The sequence below is a fragment of the Aphelocoma coerulescens genome, assembly GCF_041296385.1.
Source record: "Aphelocoma coerulescens isolate FSJ_1873_10779 chromosome Z unlocalized genomic scaffold, UR_Acoe_1.0 ChrZ, whole genome shotgun sequence".
NCBI lineage: Eukaryota > Metazoa > Chordata > Aves > Passeriformes > Corvidae > Aphelocoma > Aphelocoma coerulescens.
Window position 1 is genome coordinate 25,549,055 of NW_027184085.1, and position 11,899 is coordinate 25,560,953.

The 11,899-nt window shown below is 38.8% G+C and overlaps 1 protein-coding gene across 1 annotated transcript in view; it reads right to left on the minus strand.

The window, feature by feature from the left end:
- Positions 1–9,667, minus strand: part of TNPO1 (transportin 1) — a 75,405-nt gene extending 65,738 nt beyond the window's left edge. The window contains exon 1 of the mRNA XM_069000853.1: positions 9,564–9,667. The gene's annotated coding sequence lies outside the window, so the exon portion shown is untranslated. The remainder of the gene's footprint in view (positions 1–9,563) is intronic.
- Between the last annotated feature and the right edge of the window lie 2,232 nt (positions 9,668–11,899).

Sequence of the window (11,899 nt, forward strand, 5' to 3'; positions counted from 1 at the left end):
CATGTCAAATGGCATACTTATTTGTAAGTATGTTTTGATGCATAAATGAGGTAAAAATGATCTATTGTGGAAAAGAAAAGCTAAGTTAAAACCAAATACACAAAATTAAATCTTTTGGCCTTCCAATTTAAATTACTAAAATTAGTTATTTTACACTGTTTAAATCAGACCACTGTCTTTTCATGGTATGCGCTCACTGGAAATAAACCAACTGTAAAGAAATGAGTACAAAGGAAGTCTCAAAAAACTGAGAAGTCTCCTCTGGAAAGGCCATCAGGCATAATTAGGAATTCAGTACAGGGTTCAAGGCAAAAATTATATTGGGAGCCTTAAGACCTGATTAATCAGGATTAGGTTTTATTTTTACTTCTTGGCAAAATACCTTGCATCCCAGGATACACATAATTCAGAACCACACATTCACCTACTTTCCTCCCAGTCTTTTTCTGAACACTCCGTGTGTTTTAAAACCTTTACCCACAGGACATGCACTAACACATGCAACTGTCAGTGACACTACCACTGTCTGATCTGTCATTGGTGACAACACTGGTGCTTTGGTGATATGTGCAATACTGACAGCAACAGTGCTGGCTAAACCATTATCTCTGGTTATTGTAATAGAATGCTAGTGTATTCTTCCCTGCATAGCTGATCAATTTCTTTACTGCAGTGAGTGGCTTATCTAAGGTTCTTAAGATGCTGTTGCCTCAAGGAAATGGCAGTACTTCAGTTTCTATTAGTCCCTGAAAGTCTCCAGTAAGCAGGTATCCGTCCTGGATAGGGATTTATGGGTGGAGTCATAGACGAGCTGGCAGGTACACAAGTGGAAGAAGATTTACAAACCTTCAGAAAGAAACTGGAATTCGGTCTTACCCAGTGAGCCTGAGTACAGGGTGTTCTCTAATCTCTAATGTCAGATAAATATAAAGAAATTACATTCTCATGGAAAAGAGTGAGGAAATAATTACTGACCTGGAATGAAACTCCCTCCAAAAGAGAATGTGTTCCTCAGTGGGAGCAGTCAACTGCTCCAATCATACACATAAACAAAAGAATGATACCCTAACCACCCTAACCAAAGAAGCAAAACTCTTAATGTAAATAAGCAAATAGGACTTACTGATCTTAATGAGAATGCTAAAGAATGACTGCACAATCCTTGTTTCTCAAGCCTCAGATAAACAAGGGAGTAAATAAAGGCAGAAGTACTGCCACCCCCAAACTGTTCCTGCATCTATATAAACAGTGGAATTTGCAGACACATCAAAACCAAAGTTTTTGCCTTCTCTGAACATCAATATTTTCAGATAAGTAATTATATGAGCTGAATTTATTATTGTTTAATACAACGAACAGTATGATCCAAGTGCTTCAAAATTAACTTGACAGAAATTTTGTGAGACAACTACAAAAGAACAGAGAAATGTCTGTCTTATTAAAGACACATTATTAATATAAATTAAAATAATATTAAAAATTCCTAAAGAAAATTTCGAGTTTTCATTTGACCAAAGCAATAAAACTGACTGCATATTGTGGCAAGGAAAGCAGCATAATCTTAAGAGTGAAAACTATTTCCATTAATAGATGCACACTGAATATCCAGTAGAAATGGCCAGTGGAAGAATGCTTTAACTTTTTCAGTTTAAGCATATTAATGCTCTTGGATATGACATCTGAAGATGAGGTTTTAGAGAGGTCTCAGAGTTCCAATTAAACAAGATACTCAAGTTGTTATAGCTTGAAGCCAACAGATATCACAGAAGAAAACCTAAAGAATTGTTCTACACAGATCTTCATGGCCCTTTTCAGCAACAGATGTTAAGAGAGCACTGAATAATTTCAAGTAGACAGGTGGACTTATACTGTCTAGTTAAAAAAAGGCACAAATATAGGAAGCAAATTACAAACAAAAGTGTAACAGTTTGATTCTTACTGTATTCTCTCATTTCTAGCCTTGTTTTTTGAAAAAACATTCTCACAACTGTAGCTGTTAGATCAGTTTTGAAACAATACAGAACCAGTGTAAAGGAAATTGCAAGCAAATCTGAACGCAAGCAATTCACCTTACCTAAAGCTCCTGTGCTGAAGTGGCTACATTGCTGTTAATGCACAGATAGAGACTGTTATTGTACAGATGAATGATCATGTAAACTTCCTTGAGCAGTTTTTTGCAGCCTTAATCAACTTGCTACCAGTCCCCTTAGCAATTCTTTTACCTCTTTCTGGTTCAAATGCAGCATTTCATGAAAGAAGAAACATTAGAAACAAAAAATTAAATTAGAAGTACATTATGCATTCGGGTTAGAAAAGTGAGATACACTGAAAGAATCTGAACATATAAAAATGCAATTAGATGAAGAATCTAATTGTAATTCTTACTTAAGTCATAAGTTTTCAGTATTTTAGTCATTTAAATACTTATATGTTGGTTTGTGAAGGATATCACAATGTATTTGAATCAGAGACTAGCTGCTGTGATCAGTTCCTTATCCTAAATGATACATATGTAAATTAATTCCCTTGAAATGCTACAAACAAAACAACCAATAAAAAAAAATCAAGGATTTTAAAGGTTTGCTTTTCTTTTTCCCTTGCCCAAAGATAAAAGAAATTTATTTAGTGGAGAAACTGTAATTTAAAATAATTCAATCTGTCTTAAATGTACAGGTCATTTAATAAATTGAAGGCCACTTAAATTGAAGGCCACTTTTTTTTCATAAACACTGGTGGCAAATCACTTCACCAACTCCACTAAATAAACTTACTGGCATTCTACAAATCATCTTTGTCTTTAAAAAGTATGCAACCACTACATGAAACAAAAAGCTATGAAGAGTTGAAACTACAGTTACAGGCTGAACTGTCTATAGCCAAAAGAATAAATTAACACCTCTCCCCTATATAACAGTTCTTATACATTATCATGATGCAGAATATAGGCTTTTTTTCCTGCTAGTGATTTTATGATCTTCACCTTGAGAATCAATTTATTGACCTGCACCATGCTTTGTCATATGATGCCCTTTAAAATGTGTAATCCAAAAGGCATTCCAAGATACTTTCCGCCCTTCCTCACTTTTTATGTGGAAATTCTCCTTAGGTGAAATGTTCACAGAGGTCTTAAGTCTCTCTCATATTTCTCATTCTCCCTGTATTTGCCTACTGGAAAACATTTTTATTCTGTTTTGTCATTCAGTTGTAAACGGTATGCAGAAAAGGCTGTTTCATTACATGCCTGACACATTAGAGCCTTATATGTAGAGCTTCTGGGCACTACCATACCTGAAAATTAAGTATAAAACGACATACTAAATTGCAAAAAAAAAAAATGAGCTATTTTCTGCGTAATATGGCAGCCAGGTTTTTTTAACTTCTTTCAAATTATCTTCAATAACAAACCTGACTGTTTGACAATGTATTGAATGTCTTATAAACAAGGTGTCTTATATACAAATAAAAACACTTTCATAAAACTTGGTCTTGCCTGATGGTTTAACACCAAGAGAGTTAAAGCTGTTCAGTATAGATAAGACCAATGCTGATTTTTAATACTTTTTCAGGATTTCAAAATGGAACTTAGAAGTCTAACTGAGGAAATATGAGGTCAGTTTCAAACACATTTATAACTAAATTAGCATAATCTGAAAGGATATTTGTATAATAAATAGTTCTCTCTAATTAACACTTACTGAAAATGTAAACAGGACAGCTGGGCTTCACTAAAGTAAAAACTTGTTTGCCTTCTTTCAGACCTACCTATAGCAGGGCTGAAGTAATTAATCCACACAGTACTGTTGCAGTAGAGTAATGAATTTTATTATCTTACATTGATATCATCTTCTGGAGGACCCAAGGATTAAATTGCAATGAAAATATTACACTATATCTAACCACTCTGAACTTGAGGTACCTTTTTGTAAGCTCCACAGAAGACACTAGAAGGGATGTTGCAGAGCACAAAACCATGTACTACAGCACCTTTTCTAGAATTCCTTCTGACATGTAATATTTTATCACAGATATCAAACTCTCAAATTAATTTTTAATGTCTCACCTTATTTATCACTGTATCACACTTAATTCTAACACTTACAATTTCTGCTATTATCTCTGATAAAACAAGAGCAAGAAGAAAATGTGAAGAAAAATATAAATATTATTTTCTATTATTGCTCTTTCTACCTGCAGAATTTTACATCAGAACCAAACATATATATAAGTGTCACATTTTATTTGTGAAAATAGCAAGTCAGATTATGAATAATTCACAGACCAACATTTAAAATTTCCACTACAGTTTAAGTGCAACTTGTATGCCCTCACACAATTCAGGATAGTTACTTGTTCCCATGGGTATACTCTTTCTCCTAAGCTCCAAGAAAAAATTGTGGCAAAGAAATTGTCCTTATGTTCAATTAAATCTGCATTATTACCCAAAGCATTATTACCTACAGTGAGATCATCAAAAGGTAGCCTCTGCTATCTCGTTTAACCTTTAAAAATACAAGACAAAAAAAAGAGAGAGAGAATCCCACCCCAATGGAGCTAAAATTATTGAAGACTCACTATGATCCATTAGCCCTGTTACCTGGAACAAAAGAAACAAAGCAAGGACAGTATCCTCAATATCTGATGATTCTCAAACTCATGTGTTGATACAAAAATTCATATTCTCAACTGGGAAAATATTTAAAAATGCAGCTTCATATAGTTATTAATTTTCTCATATCTAAATGAAATATTTCACCTATAAAACATCATAAAGCAATTAATAAAAATAAAAATAGAAACAACAAACAAAACAATCCACACAACAGCTGAACTCTGCGGTGGTTATGCGCAAGATTAACCTAGAATTCCCTCATCAGCATCATTTTTTCCACCCCACATCTGAAAAGACTGCAAGTGGAAGTAGCAACTAAAACAAGAGTATCTTGAAATGTACAATGCAAATGAGGGACACTACGAGTACTGCCAATTGTGCTGCATTTAATTTTTGTTTGCTATTTTGTTTCTGTGTAATCACAAGAAATTAAGAGAATCACTGGAATAGACAATGTTTAACCTGATAGGATTCCTTGCTAAACTGAAAAACATATTATCATCACAGATTGTAAAATATATTACAAGTACTCATTGGTTCAAAAACCAACAGTTATCTCCTAGGGAAATAGGGGATTCTCCAGAAGCAAAGAATTTTGAGGTTACAGTATGTTACCCAGTTTTTGGTGGAGAAACAAGAAGGAGACTATATAAAGTCTTCTACAGATACATGGAAGATTTTGGAAGGAGGGTGTCTGAAGTAATTTGTCAATGTAATCACATGACCCAATAAATTTTACTTATGAAAGATTAAAAGATTTTAAGACAGGAAGACATCTGAACATATGCTATATAAACACACATATATTTGCACTAAGGGCATACATGCTCTCTATGTTAGAGAGAATAATGAAACAACTAAGTATTTTTAAACCAACCATTTCCTGTCATCAGTTGACGTACTTCTATTCCTTTTCCGAGGGGCTCCAAAAGCATCTCTGCTTCAGACACCAATGTTTTCTGCCTAGCGATGACTGTTTTTTCACAAACAAGTAAAGAATGCAATTCATGAGTCTTGTGTTCTTGTTAATGTGATTCCCATTTGTCCAAAAGCTCCCACTCAAAGATCATCTTGTTTGGTTTTAACTACTTTCTGTGGGCCAGGTTCAATAACTGAAGCTTCCACCTCTTATGCCAAATTAATCTATTTATATTACACTTAATGGACTACAGTCACTCCTGATTTCCAGAGACATGGCTTGAGGCTTGCCTGCACAAAAGAATAATTTATTGTAATTTAAGGTTGGCTTTTTTTTTTCCCTGATGAATTGACTCAAGCAAAACTGATGTAAAACAGACTGAAATATCTGTTTAGATTTTTGCACTGATTTAGCTTATCTGGTAGAAGAAGCAGATGTGCTCTTTTTAGTCTCTGATGAAAATTACTCTTGCCTTCCCACACCTGTCTGCTACTGACTTTTCTTCCTTATCTGTAAAAGAAGTGGTCAAAGTGTAGTGCAGATGCCACTTATGCTTCCTTCCATGCTATATTCAAAACTTAACTGAGGCACAGCTTCTGGGTCTCACTGCTCCTATACAGCCAGCACAGCAATGCCCCCCTGGCCTCCACAAAATCTGTGGGAACAGTTAGGAACTATGGCAGCCACCACCCACACTCAACATAATGAATAGATCTGCTGTCCCCATGCAGACCTGCACTGCTGGTTCAGGATAGAAGAAGAAGAGGACCAAGACATGGCGAAGTAGGAAGAACAGGATTAAGGAGGTACATGCATGCAGGGGAAGCCAAGGTTGCACTTTGATTTTGCTGGAGGTGAAGGTTGATGATATGGGTATGTGAAGGAGAAAGGATATGACTGAAGTCTGAAATGAAGAATAAACTTTTATGGGTGCACAAATGGAAAGGGATGCTTCAATGTGAGCATTGGACTGCAACTCTAGCTTGAATGATAGGAATATGCAGTAGGGAAGGTGGGAGAAGAGCCATAGATGAGGCTCTAGTTTGGCATGGTTGGAAAAGCATGTGACCCTGGATACCAGAAGTGACTGATGATAATCACATACCTACTAAGTAAGTTTGGGAACTTCTGGTCTGTACTGTCTCACAATTATTTCTGCAAGTCAGTTCTTTTTGAATTCTAACACAGTAAGTTTTCTTGCATCTCTGTACCACCTACTATCTATTTTCTATTCTCTGCCAAAAACATTTTGTCTTGCCTTTCCTTCTCTCATACATAGCACTGACCTAATATTTAAACTAATGCACTCAGTGGCATGCTCACCATAAGCAGCACTTTTTCAGTGTTTAAGGGTATCTCACAGTGGCTTGTAGAAAATGCTCTACAAAACTAAATTACTTAACAGGAGAATAATTTAAGAGTAATTTTCTGTTCTTTAGTCAAGGTTTAAAAACCAAAAATTTTCTTTAAACACAAGTTTTATTTGATTTTATGCCTTGAGATTTCACTCATATAGAGACAGACATATACAATAGACACAGACATGTACACAAACTCAAAATTTCAAATGCATTCAGTACACAGGAAATAAACAATTTTAAAACAATTGTTGGTTTAAATTTCACTCTGGAGCCTGGTTTGGAAAAGAAAACCTCCTAAAGGCTAAAAGTGACATTTGGAGGTTTATTTCATAATGTTATTACAAATGCCATATTCAAAGGCATCCATGTATACATGTATAAATATGTACAGTGTTTCACCATGTACATAACAGGTCTGTACCTAACATACCTAAGCTGAACAGTGGATCTACACAACTATATCTCTTTCAATGAGAGATTTAAAATAATTTCAGTATGAATTGTATAATATAGCTATATTAGTATCTTTCTGTATGTGAATATATTATTATTTATGTATGTACAATACATGCACTAAAAATATTGTATAGTATATATTTGAAGTCTATCAATATATATAGAAAGGCTACCTGAACTACCCAAATCAGTATATAAAACGGTGGAAAGCAATGGATTTGGTGATTGAAACATACTACTGTTATAGGTATTTAAATGTTTGTAGAATTTGGAACCAAATTAATGGGTAAAATTAATTTCTGGGATCAAAACTGACCACAACGACAACATATTTAAGGCATGAAAGTAATGAAAAAGCAGTCCTACCCTTTCGAAAACAAAGCAAAGAAAAAATCCTCCCTGTTTCATGTTACTGACACAGTTTGATAATAATGCATTGATCAGTGCATACCAAGTTCACAGACCTGTTGTACAATTTGTTTTATGACACTGACAACAACACTGGGTCTATGAAAGAAGATCTTTATTATTAAGACATTTCAAAGATAAAATGTTAGCCTTTATTTCAGTCCCAATCTTTAACTGGAAAGATTCTGAATATCAGCTTTGATGAAAGAGGATTTGTAGCCATAGCATCTTGGTGTGCCTGAAGTATGAACAGCATATACTCTACCACAGCTCTGCCACTCTGCTGAACAGTTCTGTGCATACCTATCACCTCACTCAAAGGTAGCTCCATCCCTGGAGCTAAAAGTTAAGCACACATACCTGCTTTATTGAATACCCACATACAAGGACTCCTAAACTGGATTCTAAAGAAATATAACAGAAAAGTGCGTCAGATAATCCAGTAAAAGCGTACATTCATAAAGCCATTATTATGTTGTTTTAACCTCCCTGTCACAAGGCATAGCACAATGTAGCAGTTGTGCTTGCACCTGAATTAGTCCATGAAATGTGTCATTGCCTGTATCCAACAGTAATCATGGTTCTTAGTCAATATTCATTCTAACCAGAGCCCTCCTCCTTTAACACAGTCAATAAACTGCTTTTGTAACCCTGGTTTTGCAATATCATAACTATTCTTTTGTCTTATCCTGCTTTGAGCATAAGCTAGCTAAATCTTGAAAAATGCATTCTAGAGTAATTTTGATAATGCAGACACTATTCTTCCCAGTTGTAAGCACCTTTCCTCCATCCTCCCATATATCACTCAAAAATAATTCCAGTTCACACAGCAGATGTAGAATGAAGACGTATGGGCTCAGTTTCCAATTCTATCAAAGGCTCCCTTTAGGAGTTCGGGAATACGACTATTTTTTCTGTTCAATTATTCATTTACAGAAGGAACGCAAGTCAACTTTTTGTTCAGTGCGTTTTGTAAAGATTTAACCATACCTATGATGTATTCGAATGCCACATTAAAGACTACTTAGCTATGCAAGAGGACAGGCAAACAGGTTAAGAAGCTGTGGTGGCCTGAATACATCGCAGAACAATCCTCACAATAGGAGGACTTCTCAGGTCTTGAGCAGAAAGTCAAGCGAGAGGAATTATTACCTTCACAGCAAGGAGATAAATATCTCGTGGACTAATCAAGCCATTTATACCAATCCAGAAAGCGTTCCTGTCGTTTTTACAGTCACCCCACAAAAGGTTCACAAGTTCCACTGTCAATTTCCGCCCAGCAGTTAAATTAACAACCTTCCCATGCAAATGAAAGTACTAGACAAACACGAGAATTCTCGCCTCTCTAGTATTTCGGAATAAAAATTTTAAACCCCACCTATCCAAATCTGTACAGCACGGACCTCATGCACGCCAGAAACCAGGGTAGGAAATACGGCCACGTTCCCTATCCTGAAGCGACTTTCACTTTCCGGCTCGCTACAATGCTGCAGAGACGGCGCCAGCCGTGACACCGGGAGGAGCCGGGGGAAACGGTGGGGGGTATCTCGGGGGCCTCCCCAGGACCCAGGCCATGGGCCCTCAGGTTCCCGCCGCTGCCTGTCCCGTCTCTCTCCATCTCTCCATCCACCCCATCCATCCATTCCATCCGATCCATCACCGGTAGGAGTGGAAGAGGCAGCCCACGGCCGAGACCCCACGGCTCCCCGCCCAACAGCGACGTGGAGGCCCCTGACATCGGCCGGGGGACCAGGCGGCGACTACCGGGGATAGGACGTCCCAGCCCGCCCCTCGCAACGCGGACACGTACCCACACCATCCCAGAGCCCGGCGGCAGGGGAGTGGCGAGGGAGCAGCCCGACCTCTCCCTCCGCAGTTCCGCGCGGCGCCGCTCCGGCCCCCGAAATGGCTGAGCAAAGGGAACTCGCTCGGCCGCCGCCGCCCCTCGATTGGCCGTGGGGCGGTGCCAGGGGCGGGGGCGCCGCTGCCCCGGTCACCCCGGCAACGGCGGGCGGGATGGAGGCAGCGGTGAAATGGCCGCCCGGCCGCGCCCGGCCTCTCACGCCGCGGCACCCCGGCACGAACGGGCTCCTCACAGGAATCCTTCCCCCTGGGCCCCCCAGGCTCCCCAGGTCGGGCTCCTCTGCCCGCACCCCCTCATGCCCGGACCCCTCCCGCAGGAGCCGCTCCACAGAAGGTGTCTGACACATGTGCCAAAATCACGGAAAATAAAACAATGAGGCTAAACTCTAGATAGCAAAGGTACAGCACTCTAGATTTCATCATAGGCAGACAGTGCAAGTGCACACCCAGGGTCTTCCCAGACTTCTCTGGGAGTGAATGGATTCAGAGCAGCCCCGAGAAGAAGGACTTGGTGGTACTGGTGTATGAAAAGTGGGACATGATCTTGCAATGTGCATTTGCCACCCAGAAAGACAGTTGCATACTGGGCTGCATCAAAAAACATGAGGCCAGCAGGTTGAGGAAGATGATTCTTCCCGTCTGGCTTCTGTATTCAGCTCTGGAGTCCTTACCACAGGAAAGGCATGGACCTGTTGGAGCTGGTCCAGAGGAACACACTTCCAACCCAAACCATTGTGTTCTATAATTCTATGACATGTGGCCAGGTGTCGTGGCAAGAAGACTGCTGCATATTCATTCACGGCTGTGGGCATCCCAGCACGTTACAGTAGCAACTTCTAATTGTGCTGCAATACTCTCTCCCTGACTAGCACTAGCTACCTTTTTATAAAACAATGAAAGCTGGTATTTTTTACCCAATTTCTAAAGCTTGTAGACCATTTAGAAAAGCACATTCTTGAGACAAATGCAGTTGGTAATTTTGCTTGTGGCCCCCTTGTGTGTCTTCTGCTCTTGGAAACACATGGTCTTCTCTCAGTCCTCATTTAAACAATCCTTTCAGTCTGCCTCTTTGGCACACACATAATCCTTCCACAATCCCACATACTATGATTTCACAACAAGCAAAAGCTTTTGACAGTGTCTTCCATAAAGGGAGCTGCTCTCCCAGCCACTTGTCTAAGTCAGCACTCAAATGCTGCTGCGTAAGGTCAGCTCTAGCATTGTGCCAGACTACATTTCCTAATTGTTGTTGCAGAGGAAAACTTGAAAACACAACTGGTCTGAACACCAGAATTTTAGACTTGTAATACGCTCATCATCTATTACTCCAACACTTAATTTATTTCTTTTCATAGGATATGTCTGGTAATCTTGCAAATACTAACACTTCAGTACTATGTCTAGATCTCCTCATGCAGGAAGATCTGTTATGTATGTCAAAAGGCTGCTTCCCTCTGTTGAAACTCCTGCCCACACAGTCAAATTAAATACCAGTTAATTTCCGCAAGTATTATTTTACTGTGTATTGTTCTGAGCAGATTGTAATATAGTTATATGCTGAATTGTGATTTATACCTTAATACTTACACCTGCAACAGTCACTGTATATTCATTATCTTGTAATAAAATCTCTCAGCTAACAGTAAAGTAGGTATGTGGGGCTGTATCTTCCAGTTCAGCCTTCTTGAGTACAGAGACATATGTCCTATAGCTTACTTCCACTTTGCCAGCAATCTGCTGGCAAAGTCCTGGCCTGCTTTCCTTGTGAAAAGATTCTGTGTGATCGTGGTCTGCCTGCATGCCAAATCCTCTGCTATTTTCTTCCTGATAGTTTTCAATCTGTTGGTCAGCTGCAGTCAAAGCTGACTGACAGGTGAGGGTCTCCAAAAGATAACGAAGTTCAAGGCTTGTGACAAAGAGCAGGGAACTAGGTATAGGAGAGGGGCTGGGATAATGAGGAAATGCTGGAAATAGTAGAAGGAAGGGATAGTTTCTGCCTGTTTGATATCCTACTGATTTATCACTGACAACATACTAGTTGGTCCAGCCGACATGCATAATTTAAAATGAGAGTTGTAATACTGTTTCTGGCCCAGCTGTCTGCCTAGAGATGTGGGAGGGAGCTTGTGGTAACAGGGTTTCGTGAGTATGAGACGGGGAACAACAAATACTCAAGTTGTGATGCATGTCTTGGTACCTGATATAGGTATTTTAAACCAGTTTATAGTAACAGAAAGCTACAAAAGCAGCATAGTCAACTACTCAAGGATTCTGCTACAGGGG